A 16,973-nucleotide genomic window follows, 5' to 3' on the forward strand; every position below is an offset into this window, starting at 1 on the left:
GTATGTCCATTTTATTCACAACAGCGCTCTTTGTACATTCCTGTTTATCTTTGTACTGTATATCCAACCACATCTAAGTTTAATCAGTTGCTTGCAACACAGAATGTATAACTTTATAAAAAATTATTGCAATTTATATTAAACTATATTTACCTGTATAAATTGTACATTTTTCACCTGTCCATGTGCTGTATTTTGTTTATTGAATTGTAACATCTACATTTGCACTGTTTTGCACTGCTTAGCACTTTGCAGAGAATTGCACTTAGTGTAAACCAGATTGATTCTTGTTGCACAGCTTGACGAAGTCAATTGCTTTGTCAGTTTGAACATGAACCATGGACAAAAGTTTGGACAAGTCAAATTGACTTCTCCAGTAGCGTTCCTTCGGGATACCAGATCTCAAAGCAACTTGATTCAAGTCATTGTCATTTTTATCTCTCTTCTATACCTGAAATGGTTAATTAACATGACTCAAATTATTTGACCAAACTCATTAATGCTTTAAGAAGTTTTGTAGTCCCAGAATGGAAAACGCACGTGACAATAAACTGCCACCTACAACAACAAGTCACCTGCAGCCCCTAGACGCATTCAAGGCTCATTAGAGGAGACATCAGCTCAGTCACCTTGTTGATTGCACAGGGCCTACTTACTGTCCTACCTGGTTATAATGCCACCCTGTATAGAATGCCATATTTTCTCCTGAACACACGGTGGCATTATAACCAGGGTAAACTGTATATGTACAACATGTATCATGTCCGCATGTGGCATGTAGATAGGACACTAGCCAAGCCTGAGAAGGTCTCGAATCTTACTTTTATATAGACTTTTAGGAACTTCCCGGAAATTCGGCATGCTAAATTTTCTTGTCAACAACCAGGGGAGGTAACTCCAATTCCATCTCACGCACTGCCTCCGATAGCCCGTTGTGTTGGTCATGTTACAACCGCTTCAATCGTGTGCTTCCACAATGACTACATACTGATTTACAAAGTTTCTACGTACACATGGCGTACAGGTTCACAGTACAATACGAACTCATCAATATCAGATATATTTTTCTTCATGATCCCACCCGGATCTTGACCTTAAGTCCCTTGATCATAACTATCTCCAAAATATGTGCAGTGTCCTGTTATGGTTTTCTTATATAGTATCGTTCATCGAGTTCCATACCCGTGAAGGTCCGGGTTAAAATATTGATCTTCAGTGACCCATGCTTGTCGTGAGAGGCGGATAACGGGATCGGGTGGTCAGGCTCGCTGGCTTGGTTGACACATGTCATCGGTTTCCAATTGCGCAGATCGATGCTCATGCTGTTGATCACAGAATTGTCTGGTCATACTCGATTATTTCCATATAGTTGGGGCGGCGTAAAACTAAACTCACTCACTCACTCATCGACTTCCAAGAAAGATGTGTCAAGCAAGGCATTGATCTGAGCGCATTACATGTACTGTCAAGGTAGCTGAAGCAAATACCAAGTAAACATAAAGACGCTGCACATAATTATAGATAATGTTTTTTCAGAATTATTATGAAAATGGACTTCAGAAATCCCAACTTCGCATCATATTTCCTTGTAAGGCCTACAGAGATGCCCACATCATAACTACAGGAGTGCCAGGGCCCTATAACAGGTGAGCAAGAAATATTATGAGTTTAGGGGAACGGGTGTGTTGTGATGTGGGATTACAATTTTTGTTAGATAATGTTTGACGTGCCATCAAACCCCACTTTTCCTCAACTTAACCCCACTAAATACCACATGTAGACCTATAGAAGTAGCACCTTTTAAGAAAGCCTTTGAGGAAGAGACCACCTTCATGCTAAATGGCCTTGTTCGTACTCGTCTGAGAAAAATACTCAACGTGATCAATTTCGTCTATGGTTTTCAGTTACCATATCAGTCAGCGAGATGGTCCACTTTTCCGGTTTGGCACACTTAAGGTGACATTTAAGTACACAAACTCATATCTTCGTGTAAGAATTAAAAACAAGGACGGCCCAGGTAGACCCAGCTACAGCACACAGGACAAAGTTCCGATCAAGCTAAACCTTTCTTCTGAGATGGTCTTGAGGTTAGAGGAAACCAAAGTTGTGGTATGTATGTCGAAATATTGGACGTGTGTAATTCATTTTATATCTTAGCTCGATAGGTTGTTCTTTCTGCAAGGAATACCTGCCTACTACAGTTAGAGGTTAATACTGTTTTTCAATCTATACAGAACTACGTTAGAAACGCATCATTAATAACACGTCTTACGAATTTGAGGAGACTATGCAATTAAAGTTTTGCTGGCACTTGTATCAAACTTGTAACAAACAAGAAGATCAAGATTATAAGGAATCATTTAATGAAAGCGCAGGTTGGGCTCGAAAGGACATAGAGGTCAATTTCTGATCTTGGGGTATCTGTTGCCGCACTGATGGATGTTGACGGGGAGAGGGGGCCATTGCAAGTTTTCTACCAACTTCATCCCAGAAGTGTTCAACAGGCGTCGGTAAATCGGGTAAAAAGGTAGGAAAGTCTAGCACTGCGAGGAAAGTCCAAAGTGTGCTTCACTGTGTACGCTCGGACATTGTCTTGCTGTAACGTGTACGTGTGTAGACGTGCATGGGCGATCATATGGGGAATGGTCATATGGGCGGTCATGAGTTCGCAACCCTTCCTCTGTGTAGGCAAAATCCGTGACACTTTCTCTGTAAAAATGCAGAGGAGTTCAAAATGAACACTGATACCCCCACAAACTATCCCACTACCTCCACCCCACATTTCGGCCTGTCTCACCCCCACAAACTATAACACTACCGCCACCCCATACATCGACCTGTCTCAGCCCCACAAACTATCACACTACCGCCACCCCACATATCGACATGTCTCACCCCCACAAACTATCACACTACCGCCACCCCACATATCGACCTGACTCACCCCCACAAACTATCACACTACCGCCACCCCACATATCGGCCTGTCTCATCCCCACAAACTATCACACTACCGCCACCCCACATATCGGCCTGTCTCATCCACACAAACTATAACACTACCGCCACCCTACATATCGGCCTGTCTCACCCACACAAACTATCACACTACCGCCACCCTACATATCGGCCTGTCTCACCCGCACAAACTATCACACTACCGCCACCCCACATGTCGGCCTGTCTCACCCCCACAAACTATCACACTACCGCCAGCCCACATATCGACCTGTCTCACCCCCACAAACTATCACACTACCGCCACCCCCACATATCGACCTGTCTCACCACCCTACAAACTATCACACTACCGCCACCCCACATATCGGCCTGTCTCACCCCCCCACAAACTATCACACTACCGCCACCCCACATATCGGCCTGTCTCACCCCCACAAACTATCACACTACCGCCACACCCACATATCGACCTGTCTCATCCCCCACAAACTATCACACTACCGCCACCCCACATATCGGCCTGTCTCTCCACCCAACAAACTATCACACTACCGCCACCCCACATATCGGCCTGTCTCACCCCCACAAACTATCACACTACCGCCACCCCCACATATCGGCCTGTCTCACCCCACAAACTATCACACTACCGCCACCCCACATATCGGCCTGTCTCACCCCCACAAACTATCACACTACCGCCACCCCACATATCGACCTGTCTCACCCCACAAACTATCACACTACCGCCACCCCACATATCGACCTGTCTCACCCCCACAAACTATAACACTACCGACACCCCACATATCGGCCTGTCTCACCCCCACAAACTATCACACTACCGCCACCCCACATATCGACCTGTCTCACCCCACAAACTATCACACTACCGCCACCCCACATATCGGCCTGTCTCACCCCCACAAACTATCACACTACCGCCACCCCACATATCGACCTGTCTCACCCCCACAAACTATCACACTACCGCCACCCCACATATCGGCCTTTGTCTCACCCCCACAAACTATCACACTACCGCCACCCCACATATCGGCCTGTCTCACCCCCACAAACTATCACACTACCGCCACCCCACATATCGGCCTGTCTCACCCCCACAAACTATCACACTACCGCCATCCCCACATATCGGCCTGTCTCACCCCCACAAACTATCACACTACCGCCACCCAACATATTGGCCTGTGTCATCCCCACAAACTATCACACTACCGCCACCCCACATATCGGCCTGTCTCACCCCCACAAACTATCACACTACCGCCACCCCACATATCGGCCTGTTTCTCACCCCACAAACTATCACACTACCAACACTCCCACATATCGGCCTGTCTCACCCCCTACAAACTATCACACTACCGCCACCCCACATATCGGCCTGTTTCACCCCCACAAACTATCACACTACCGCCACCCCACATATCGGCCTGTCTCACCCCCACAAACTATCACACTACCGCCACCCCACATATCGACCTGTCTCACCCCCACAAACTATCACACTACCGCCACCCCACATATCGGCCCTGTTTCCCCCCTACAAACTATCACACTACCAACAATTCCCACATATCGACCTGTCTCACCCCCACAAACTATCACACTACCGCCACCCCACATATCGGCCTGTCTCACCCCCACAAACTATCACACTACCGCCACCCCACATATCGACCTGTCTCACCCCCACAAACTATCACACTACCGCCACCCCACATATCGACCTGTCTCACCCCCACAAACTATCACACTACCGCCACCCCACATATCGACCTGTCTCACCCCACAAAAACTTTCACACTATCACCCCACATATCGACCCTGTCTCACCCCCACAAACTATCACACTACCGCCACCCCACATATCGACCTGTCTCACCCCCACAAACTATAACACTACCGCCACCCCACATATCGGCCTGTCTCACCCCAACAAACTATCACACTACCGACACCCCACATATCGACCTGTCTCACCCCCACAAACTATCACACTACCACTACCCCACATATCGCCTGTCTCACCCCCACAAACTATCACACTACCGCCACCCCACATATCGACCTATCTCACCCGCCCAAACTATCACACTACCGCCACCCCACATATCGGCCTGTCTCACCCCCGTAAACTATCTCACTACCTCCACCCCACATATCGGCCTGTCTCATCCACACAAACTATCACACTACCAACACTCAACATGTCGACCTGTCTCACCCCCACAAACTATCGCACTACCGCCACCCCACAGATCGGCCTGTCTCACCCCCACAAACTATCACACAACCGCCACCCCACATATCGGTCTGTATCACCCCCACAAACTATAACACGACCGCCACCCGACATACCGCCCTTTCTCACCCCCACAAACTATCGCACTACCGCCACCCCACATATCGGCCTGTCTCACCCCTACACAAACTATCACACTACCGCCACCCCACATATCGACCCATCTCTCACCCCCACAAACTATCACACTACCGCCACCCCACATATCGGCCTGTCTCATCCCCACAAACTATCACACTACCAAGGCCACCCCACATATTCGACCTGTCTCAGTCCCCCCACAAACTATCACACTACCGCCACCCCACATATCGCCTGTCTCACCCCACAAACTATCACACTACCGCCAATCCACATATCGGACCTGTCTCTAACCCCACAAACTATCACACTACCACCACCCCACATATCGACCTGTCTCACCCCCACAAACTATCACACTACCGCCACCCCACATATCGACTTGTCTCACCCCCACAAACTATCACACTACCGCCACCCCACATATCGGCCTGTCTCACCCCCACAAACTATCACACTACCGCCACCCCACATATCGACCTGTCTCACCCCCACAAACTATCACACTACCACCACCCCACATATCGGCCTGTCTCACCCCCACAAACTATCACACTACCGCCACCCCACATATCGACCTATCTCACCCACACAAACTATCACACTACCGCCACCCCACATATCGGCCTGTCTCACCCCCACAAACTATCACACTACCGTCACCCCACATATCGACCTGTCTCACCCCCACAAACTATCACACTACCGCCACCCCACATATCGGCCTGTCTCACCCCCACAAACTATCATCACACTACCGCCACCCCACATATCGGCCTGTCTCACCCCCACAAACTATCACACTACCGCCACTCCCCACATATCGACCTGTCTCACCACCTAGTACAAACTATCACACTACCGCCACCCCACATATCGGCCTGTTCTCACCCCCACAAACTATCACACTACCGCCACCCTACATATCGGACCCTGTCTCACCCCCACAAACTATCACACTACCGCCACCCCACATATCGGCCTTGTCTCACCCCCACAAACTATCACACTACCGCCACCCCACATATCGGCCTGTCTCACCCCCACAAACTATCACACTACCGCCACCCCACATATCGACCTGTCTCACCCACACAAACTATCACACTACCGCCACCCCACATATCGGCCTTGTCTCACCCCCACAAACTATCACACTACCGCCACCCCACATATCGACCTGTCTCACACACCCACACAAACTATCACACTACCGCCAGCCCACATATCGGCCTGTCTCACCCACACAAACTATCACACTACCGCCACCCCACATATCGACCTGTCTCACCCCCACAAACTATCACACTACCGCCACCCCACATATCGGCCTGTCTCACCCCCACAAACTATCACACTACCGCCACCCCACATATCGGCCTGTCTCAGCCCCACAAACTATCACACTACCGCCACCCCACATATCGGCCTGTCTCACCCCCACAAACTATCACACTACCGCCACCCCACATATCGGCCTGTCTCAGCCCCACAAACTATCACACTACCGCCACCCCACATATCGACCTGTCTCACCCCACACAAACTATCACACTACCGCCACCCCACATATCGACCTGTCTCAGCCCCACAAACTATCACACTACCGCCAACCCACATATCGGCCTGTCTCAGCCCCACAAACTATCACACTACCGCCACCCCTCATATCGACCTGTCTCAGCCCTCTAACAAACTATCACACTACTGCCACCCTCATATCGACCTGTCTCACCCCCACAAACTATCACACTACCGCCACCCCACATATCGGCCTGTCTCATCCCCCCAAACTATCACACTACCGCCACCCCACATATCGGCCTGTCTCACCCCCACAAACTATCACACTACCGCCACCCCACATATCGGCCTGTCTCACCCCCACAAACTATCACACTACCGCCACCCCACATATCGACCTGTCTCACCCCCACAAACTATCACACTACCGCCATCCCACAAATATCGGCCTGTCTCACCCCCACAAACTATCACACTACCGCCACCCCACATATCGACCTGTCTCACCCCCACAAACTATCACACTACCGCCACCCCACATATCGGCCTGTCTCACCCCCACAAACTATCTCACTACCACCACCCCACATATCGGCCTGTCTCATCCACACAAACTATCACACTACCAACACTCAACATGTCGACCTGTCTCACCCCCACAAGCTATCGCACTACCCCCACCCCACAAATCGGCCTGTCTCACCCCCACAAACTATCACACTACCGCCACCCCACATATCGCCCTGTCTCACCCCACAAACTATCACACTACCGCCACCCCACATATCGGCCTGTCTCACCCCCGACAAACTATCACACTACCGCCACCCCACATATCGGCCTGTCTCACCCCCACAAACTATCACACTACCGCCATCCCACATATCGACCTGTTTCACCCCCATACAAACTATCACACTACTGCCACCCCACATATCGACTCTGTCTCACCCCCACAAACTATCACACTACCTGACACCCCACATATCGACCTGTCTCACCCCCACAAACTATCACACTACCGACACCCCACATATCGACCTGTCCCCACCCCAAAACTATCACACTACCGAGCACCCCACATATCGGCCTGTCATATCGACCTGTCTCACCCCACAAACTATCACACTACCGACACCTCACATATCGACCTGTCTCACCCCCACAAACTATCACACTACCGACACCCCACATATCGACCTGTCCTACCCCCAAAAACTATCACACTACCGACACCCCACATATCGGCCTGTCTCACCCCCACAAACTATCACACTACCGCCACCCCACATATCGGCCTGTCTCAGCCCCACAAACTATCACACTACCGCCACCCCACATATCAACCTGTCTCAGCCCTACAAACTACCACACTACTGACACACCCAACATATCGACCTGTCTCACCCCCACAAACTATCACACTACCTGTCACCCAACATATCACCCCACATATCACAACCACTCTCACCCCCCACACCTGTCTCACCCCCACAAATCACACTACCGCCACCCCACATATCGACCTGTCTCACCCCCACAAACTATCACACTACCGCCACCCCACATATCGACCTGTCTCACACAACAGTTCGCGTAACGTTCACCACGAGCTCTCCACACACGAACTCCGCAGTCAACGTGACTGATATGGTAACGTGACTCATCTGTGAAGAGGACACCTTGCCACTGTCTCCACGTCTATGTTACCATAGACGACGGGGAACAATTGCAGGACATACATCTCATCTCTGTCGAATGCCTGAAGCTGTACAGGTGGCAGGCAGAAATCGGTTATGAAGTGGAACAGAACAATATGGTGATCCTGTCTGGGGGTCGTCCAGGACGATCCCTGGTGCTCCGGTTTGCTGTAGATATTGGGGCAGTCTAATTAAGGCCTGTTTATACGGCGAAAATATACACAGGTGTAAATTTGCATACATAAGTAAATCTACATAGGGTGTGCAATTTGCTGTGCGTTCATACGGACTTTACGTTATTTAAGCAAAGTGGTAGTAAATCTTGATAATAGATCATTTCTGCTCTAGAAATGGATAGAGTAAGATGTGAGATGTCAAGAAGGTATTGGTATTTCCCGGTGATACCTCAATAGTCAGACACCCCACAAGTTAGACAGTAGAGTCGGGGTGGACCAAGTGCTCAACAACATTGATTATGGAAGAGTCATAAGTAGGCCTAAATAGCATATCTCATTCAGATCAAACTCCCATAGGTCAGCCGTCTCTTTTAATTGATCGTCTCACATAATATTCGGAGTCTTCTTGTGCATAGTTGATAGTGTGGCTTAATTATTATTGTGAGTAAATCACACAAAAAACACGTGAGACAGACTTCTCAAATCAAGTTTCCCAAAATATCTGTACTGCACAATAACGGCAGTAGAGTTCATCAAATTGCAGAGAGGCACGATCCAGGTACTCTTTGATCGTCATCTATACAACAAGAACAAGACGAGGTCGACTTGTGTGCACTGGAGATGCATTTTCATTTTGCTCATTCACAAGGCACAAGGTGCAAGCCCTCGGACTCGTTCAAGGCCACCGCCGTACCGACCTCGAAGTTGCTTCTTCTTGCAATCGTCCAGCATGTCTGGATTGACGTGATGAACACTTGCCCTGATGTTCCAGCCGTCGTTTCCTTCAAGGCACCCATGAAGGGCCACCTCCTCGTGGTGGGTGCTGGGTCACGCTAAGCGCCCTTCAACCCCCCGTAGTGGACCCGGGGCATATTTGGTCCACCAACCCGTTTGCCGTGGGTTGCGCCCCTGTGTCGGTGGAGGACGGGAGTCTGGTGGTTGAGGGCAGTAGGGGCCTGGAACCGTGTTCCTGTTGCCCAACCCACCACTTTGACCCTTACTTCACCTAGACGGGTGGTAGAATCGGCCCGATTCTATCAATCGGCTGGTCACGCCATGCCCTGTGCATGGACAACATTCTTATGCAATTATTGTACATTTTTGTACGTTTTTTGACAACGAATGTTTGTATTTCAAATTATATTATATATACGTTTGCCTAGAGTCCTATGCCAGAAGGTGGTGGCTCATGGGCCAATCTGGTGCTGTCGACCTCTAAATTCTATATGTCTCCAAGTTCTTGTTAAGAGCCGAACCAGCCTTCCATTATATTTGGTAGACAAATATAGCTATTTATGTCGTATTTACTGGAGTATATCACCCCTGTATCCCTGGTGTTTGCATGCTGGATATCCGATGCAATTACACACTGTACTTGTTGACACTCGGTGGCGGGTGGGGAGCAGGGGTGACGAACCTTTTACTTCCATCATGAATCCTACAAATTCTGGTTCCGCTAGGAATGATAAAAAAAGACGTCTGGAGACTGAAGATATTTCAGCTCCAAATCAGCAAGACAATTGGGCACGTTTTGTAGTCATCGAGGCTACAAATGGTGAACCCCTCAAACTGAATCCATTTTTGATTTCAAAGACCATCCAATCGATTTGTGGAGAGGTCAAGAACGTTTCATGTCTTCGGAGTGGTCAACTCCTTGTAGAGTGCTCAAGAAAACAACAGTCCATTAACCTTTTACAACAACATCAGTTTGCAAATGTCAGTGTTGCTGTCACAGCACATAAAACGCTCAACTCTAGTAGAGGAATCGTGCGAGACAGAGCCCGTTGTTTGGCGGACATGTCAGTGGACGAAATAGTGGAAGAACTTCAAGATCAAAATGTCACTTCTGTAAAGCGCTTCACAGTCAAGAAGCATGATGGCAGTACTGTTCCAAGCAACACCTACCTGTTTACTTTTTCGATGAGTACCGTGCCCAAATCAATCAAAGCCGGCTATTTCAATATCGGAGTGGAGGTGTACATCCCCTCTCCACTCAGGTGTTATTCATGTCAGAAGTTTGGACATGGTTCCAAATCATGCCGTAATGCTCATCGTTGTCATCGATGCAGCGAAGATCATCTGGATTCTGGTTGCTCTAAAGATCCCAAATGTGTAAACTGTGGTGGCGACCATGTTTCCTCTTCAAAATCGTGTCCTGAGTGGCAAATTCAATCAAAAATTCTGAAGTTCAAATATGAAAATAATGTCTCTTTCCTTGAGGCCAAGAAACAAGTTTCCCATCAGTTGACTTCTAAACCTCCTCCGACTGTTAGCTATTCAGCTGCTGTATCGAGAAAACCTCAGTCAGTGTCAGTTTCCTGCCAAACTGATTTGACTTGGATGGAATCTAAAAAACCACATTCTGTGCAAACTGCTTCTGTCAGCCAGTCCACTATGACATCTGTTTCTCAGACTATAAGTCAATCGCAAGATTCAACTGTAGATGTTGACCAAAATGCTGATAAGTCAAAAAGTAACCGACAACGCCTTAACCGGAAACAATCATCTAAACCCCCCTCTCATGTTGAGAGGCACGCAACTGTAGAGGTTCATAACTCCTTTGAACCCCTGGAGATGGAAGTGACCCAGTCTTCAGAAAACAAACCAAGGAGTCCTTCATCACGTTCGCGTGAAAGATCACCCATAGAACCTCCATGAGCAGATATCCGAATCTAATACAGTGGAATTGCAGAGGACTTAGGACCAATTTTAATGAATTACAATTACTAACACAAGATTTTAAACCATCAGCCTTCAGTTTACAGGAAACACATTTGAAACAAAATGATCAGTTCGAATTACGTCAATATCATTCTTATCATTCTTTTTCACAGCCAGGCAACAGAGCCACTGGTGGTTCTTCCATTTTGGTGAGACAGGGCATTATCCATAGGCCTGTTCCTCTTAAAACCAATTTCCAGGCCGTTGCTGTTCGTCTTACTTTACATATAACTATTACTCTATGTTCCTTGTATATCTCTCCATCTTCCACTCTTCAACAGTCCGAGCTTCAAGATTTATTTGACCAACTACCCAAACCCTGTATTATAATGGGTGATCTCAATGGGCACAACCCACTGTGGGGAAGTACTGCTACCAACAATAAAGGGAAAATTCTTGAGGATTTTCTCTCTGATAATAATTTATGCATATTCAACGACGGCTCTAACACATATTTACATCCTGCAACGGGAACATATTCTTCTTTAGACTTGTCAATCACTGATTCAAACCTTTATAACGAATTTGAATGGTCAGTCCATAATGATCTTTGTGGGAGTGACCATTTTCCCACAGTACTTACAGCAATTAACCCTACTGATGATCCGCCTTTAACAAGATGGAATTTTTCGAAGGCCAATTGGCCCTTATTTCAGACCACCTGCCTCGAAAGGCTGAAATCAGACCTTTTCATGGATGTTACTGATCCCATTCAAATGTTCTCGGATAAACTCAAACATATCGCTGATGAAACTATTCCTAAGTCCTCTGTAAACCCACACATACGTAAACCATGGTTTAATGAAGAATGCAAATAGGCTAGGAAATGTAGGAAGAAGGCTGAGAAATATTTTCGCCATCATCCTACTGTACATAACTTAAATAATGTAAAAATCAGTTATGCTAAGGCACGACGAACGTTTAAGCACATTAAGCGTCATACTTGGAAAAATTACGTTTCCAAAATAAATTCCCGTACTCCTATGTCAAGGGTATGGAATATGATCCAAAAAATCAAAGGCAAGGGTTCCAAATCGAGTAGTATTCAGCATCTCAAAGATGATAATGACATACTAACTGAAAAATCTGACATTGCGAACAAGTTGGGCGAAACGTTGGCTAAACATTCGTCCTCCTCAAATTATAATCCAAAATTTCAGACTTATCAAACACATCAAGAAAAGAAAAAAGTGAATTTTAAATCTGATAATGGTGAAGATTATAATGAGGTATTTTCATTACATGAACTTCACACTGCTTTATCTCAAGCTCATGATACTGCAACAGGACCTGATGATATCCATTATCAGCTCTTAAAACACTTGCCTGAATCTTGTCTCGAAACTTTACTTAACATTTTTGACCATATTTGGATAACGGGACATTTTCCTCCTTCATGGCGAAACGCCATAGTTGTTCCTATCCCAAAGCCTGGCAGGGATCATACAGATCCGTCTAATTATCGACCTATTTCCTTAACTAGCTGTGTTTGTAAAACCATGGAGCGAATGGTCAATAATCGCTTAGTTTGGTTTTTAGAAACCAACAATCTAATTAGTGATATACAATGTGGTTTCCGTAGAAACCGTAGTACGATTGACCACTTGGTTCGTTTGGAATCATTTGTTAAAAATTCTTTTATCAAAAACAACATGCTGTATCCATCTTTTTGACCTTGAAAAGCTTATGATACCACTTGGAAGCATGGTATTTTAAAAGACTTACATGTTTTGGGTTGCGAGGTCGTTTGCCTCAATTTGTAACTAATTTTTAACCGACAGACAGTTTCAAGTCCGTGTGGGATCAACCTTGTCAGACTACTTTAATCAAGACCAGGGTGTTCCACAGGGCAGTATTTTGTCCGTGACTTTATTTAGCATAAAATCAATAGCCTTTCAAAAGTTTTAAGTGATTCAGTTGATGGATCACTATTTGTGGATGATTTTAATGTTTCTTGTAGAGGTAGAAATATGCATACAATAGAGAGGCAATTACAAATTTGTCTCAATAAAATTGAAAAATGGTCACTTGAAAACGGGTTTAAATTTTCTATAACAAAAACAAATTGTATGCATTTCTGCAGAAAGTATAAACCGCATAAAGATCCAGAATTATTTTTAAACGGCACCCCCATCAAAGTAGTAAAGGAGGCCAAGTTCTTGGGTCTTATTTTCGACTCGCATTTGACTTTTCTGCCACATATTAAATCACTTAAAACTAAATGCCTGAAGGCACTTGATCTGTTGAAAGTCGTTTCAAATTCTAAGTGGGGAGGGGACCAAACTACCCTACTACATCTATACAGATCTCTCATCCGTTCGAAACTTGATTACGGCTGTAAAAGCAACCTCAAAATCCTTGATTCTATTCATCACCAAGGTCTACGACTTTGTCTTGGGTCTTTTAGAACTTCTCCTATTGATAGTCTCTACGTTGAGGCTGATGAGCCATCTCTTAGCCAACGACGTATAAAACTCTCCTTACAGTATATAACAAAACTTTATTCTAACGAGTCTAACCCTGCTTTCAGCTGTGTCTTTAATCCTCTTTATGAGGATTTGTATAACAAGAAATCTTCTCTTGTTCCGCCTCTTGGGCTCAGGATTAAGCCATTCATTACTACTGCCGGCATTGAGCTGGAAAATATAGCTCCTTCCCGTCTTCTTTCTTCTCCTCCTTGGCAATTGGTAAGACCACAAGTCGACCTAACATTAACATCGTTTAAAAAGTCAGAAACTAATGACTTACAATATAAACAAGAATATAATCAATTAAAAAGTAAATATAATACCTACAAAACCTTATTTACAGATGGGTCCAAGGATGGTGGCGCGGTTGCTTGTGCCACTGTCATTGGGTCCAAAACCATATCTTCAAGATTACCCAATGACAGTTCAATTTTCACAGCAGAAGCAAATGCAATACTAACAGCTCTTAAATATATAAATAGACACCCTAAATATAAACAATATATAATATTTTCAGACTCTCTTTCTTGTCTTCAGGGTATTAAGAATATTTCTTGTAAACATCCACTTTTAATAGAAATTATAGAATTATATAATGATCTTGCAACTGGCCAATACGACATCGTCCTCTGTTGGTTACCCAGCCACGTTGGCATTTCTGGGAATACAATGGCCGATTTTGCTGCCAAGGCAGCACTCAACAAATCTGTGACACCACTTCTGATCCCATACTCTGATTATAAAGCTAGCATTAGAACTTATATCCGTGATCTGATGCAAAAGAAGTGGGACACCCAAGCAGGTATCAATAAATTACATGCAATAAAACCAACTATCGGTTACACCTACTTGGGTTGTCAGTCCAGATTTGAAGAGGTCATCATACGATGATGTCGTATTGGCCACACAAGATATACTCATGAGTACCTATTGAAGGGCGAGGATCCTCCGTTTTGTATCCCTTGTGATGAAAGAATCACGGTCAAGCATGTCTTGCTTGACTGTGTTGAATATTCCATCACAAGGGATATCTATTTCCACGTCACGAACTATGAAGGATCTTTTTAGTACTGTCAGCTCTCATTTAATTATTGCATTTTTAAAAGAATTAGATTTGTTAAACGATTTGTAAATAGATAAATATTTTATCATTGGCAGTTTGAATTAGTAACTTAGATTGTTAGGGGCTGTATCCTCAAGGGGGGTTAAAGTACTGTAAAATTATTGTCCTCCTGAGAGGGTACGTAAGTCCCAAAAAAATTGAAGTAAAATTCTAATCTTCCACTTTTTTTAATCGTAGTATTCTTGTCATTTTAATTTGTGGCTTAATTTGCTTACAATCGCCAGCGGCTGAAGGGATGGTGTGAATCCAACTAGGGTCCATGCAGGTAGCTAAGGTACTGTAAGTCCCCATGGACCCTGGTATGGTGATCTACCTTCAGCTGTTGGCGATCTATAGCCCGTTTTTATTTTGTACTGTCTATAGTGATTTAATTTTACGTTAGTGTACTAGTTTTAAATTTATAGCTGTGATGTTCTAGTATTTTTACTGTCCTTTGATGACAGGTATTTATGTTCCAACCTCATTGATTTTCATATTTATATAAACTGGATTGTTCTCGTCACAATATGGCTGAAATATTGCCGATGTGACGTTAAATAATAACTCACTCACTCACTCACTCGTTTCCTTCAACAAATACATGGTCACTATGTGGGTGGATGATGACGCTCTGCTTAGGCTGTCCTTGTGGAACCATGATGAGACCTTCGGCCAGAGGACTAACAACTGCCTTCAGGGATTTAACAGCTGGCTGATTGCCAGCCTTTCGAGTCGTCACCCGAATGTCTTCAGACTGATCGAGATTCTCAAGAAGATTGAGAAGGGCGACAAGTTGAAGATCACCCAGACTGAGTTCGGTGCAGCTCCTCCGCCTCGCAAGAAGGTTTACAGGGAGATCAACCACCGACTTGGCCGATTGTGAGAGCAGTAGGAGCAAGGAAGCAAGACTCCAATGCAGTATTTGGATGCTGTTGGAAAGCTCGTGATGCTTGGCTGAATTTGACTTTGCAGCTCCATACTATGCCTGTAGTGCTAGTGAATGTGACGATTTTACTTATATGTATGTGATATTATGACAAGTATAATGAAAATTACAACAGATGTTGAATGTGGGTAAAATAATATAAAAAAGATAATATAAGTGGTCTAATCTAATCTCAATCTTCTCTTCATGTCTGACTAATGCATATGGGGTAAAAGTTGGATTAGTCTATGGGTAACAGCCTTCCAAAATGTGTTCACTCAATCGTGTAATTAGGGTTTTTCAAGTTTCTAACTAATGGGCTGTCTGACTAATGGGAGGGGACCGGCATTTCCCATATTACATCAGTGTTGGTTTGATACTGGGATGTTCGCATGACCGAAATTCTAGAAGAAAGCTAAGATCAAGTCTTTGGTATACTGAAGTTGTTGGTAATCATTTCACTGACACCGAGTGGTTGGGGAAAAATTTAGAATGCGACGAGAAACATATGAATTTATCTGCATTCGACTGAAAGATGAGCTCTCCCTCTCTGATCATACAGTTGAGCAACCATTGGATGTAAAGAAAATTTGCTATGCGTTCATACGACGACATTTGCTAAGGGTTGCAAAAAAAAGCATTTACTCACCGGTAGTAAAACATCTGCACCTGGTCCAGGCCAGGAGTATTTTTGATTGGGATTGTAAAATTTGCATATATGTAATTGCGTTCATACGACCAAATATACTCACGTAAGTAAATTTACACATATGCAAAAAATACATGTGCAAATGTCGTCGTATAAACAGGGCTTAAAACAATAGTGGAATATGGATCTCTGAGCCGACTGGCGTGTACACATTCCAGCATTCCAGACAACCCACTCCACTCCTCTCTCTCGCTCCTGGGCAAATAGGCGTGGCGTCGCAGTAGCATCACTTGACGTTGGATCAGTTGGTGAATTATAATTCATAAAGGGTCTCCAT

This window comes from Haliotis rubra, unplaced genomic scaffold (genome assembly GCF_003918875.1).
Source record: "Haliotis rubra isolate DU_JTF1 unplaced genomic scaffold, ASM391887v1 Scf665, whole genome shotgun sequence".
In the NCBI taxonomy this organism is placed as follows: domain Eukaryota; kingdom Metazoa; phylum Mollusca; class Gastropoda; order Lepetellida; family Haliotidae; genus Haliotis; species Haliotis rubra.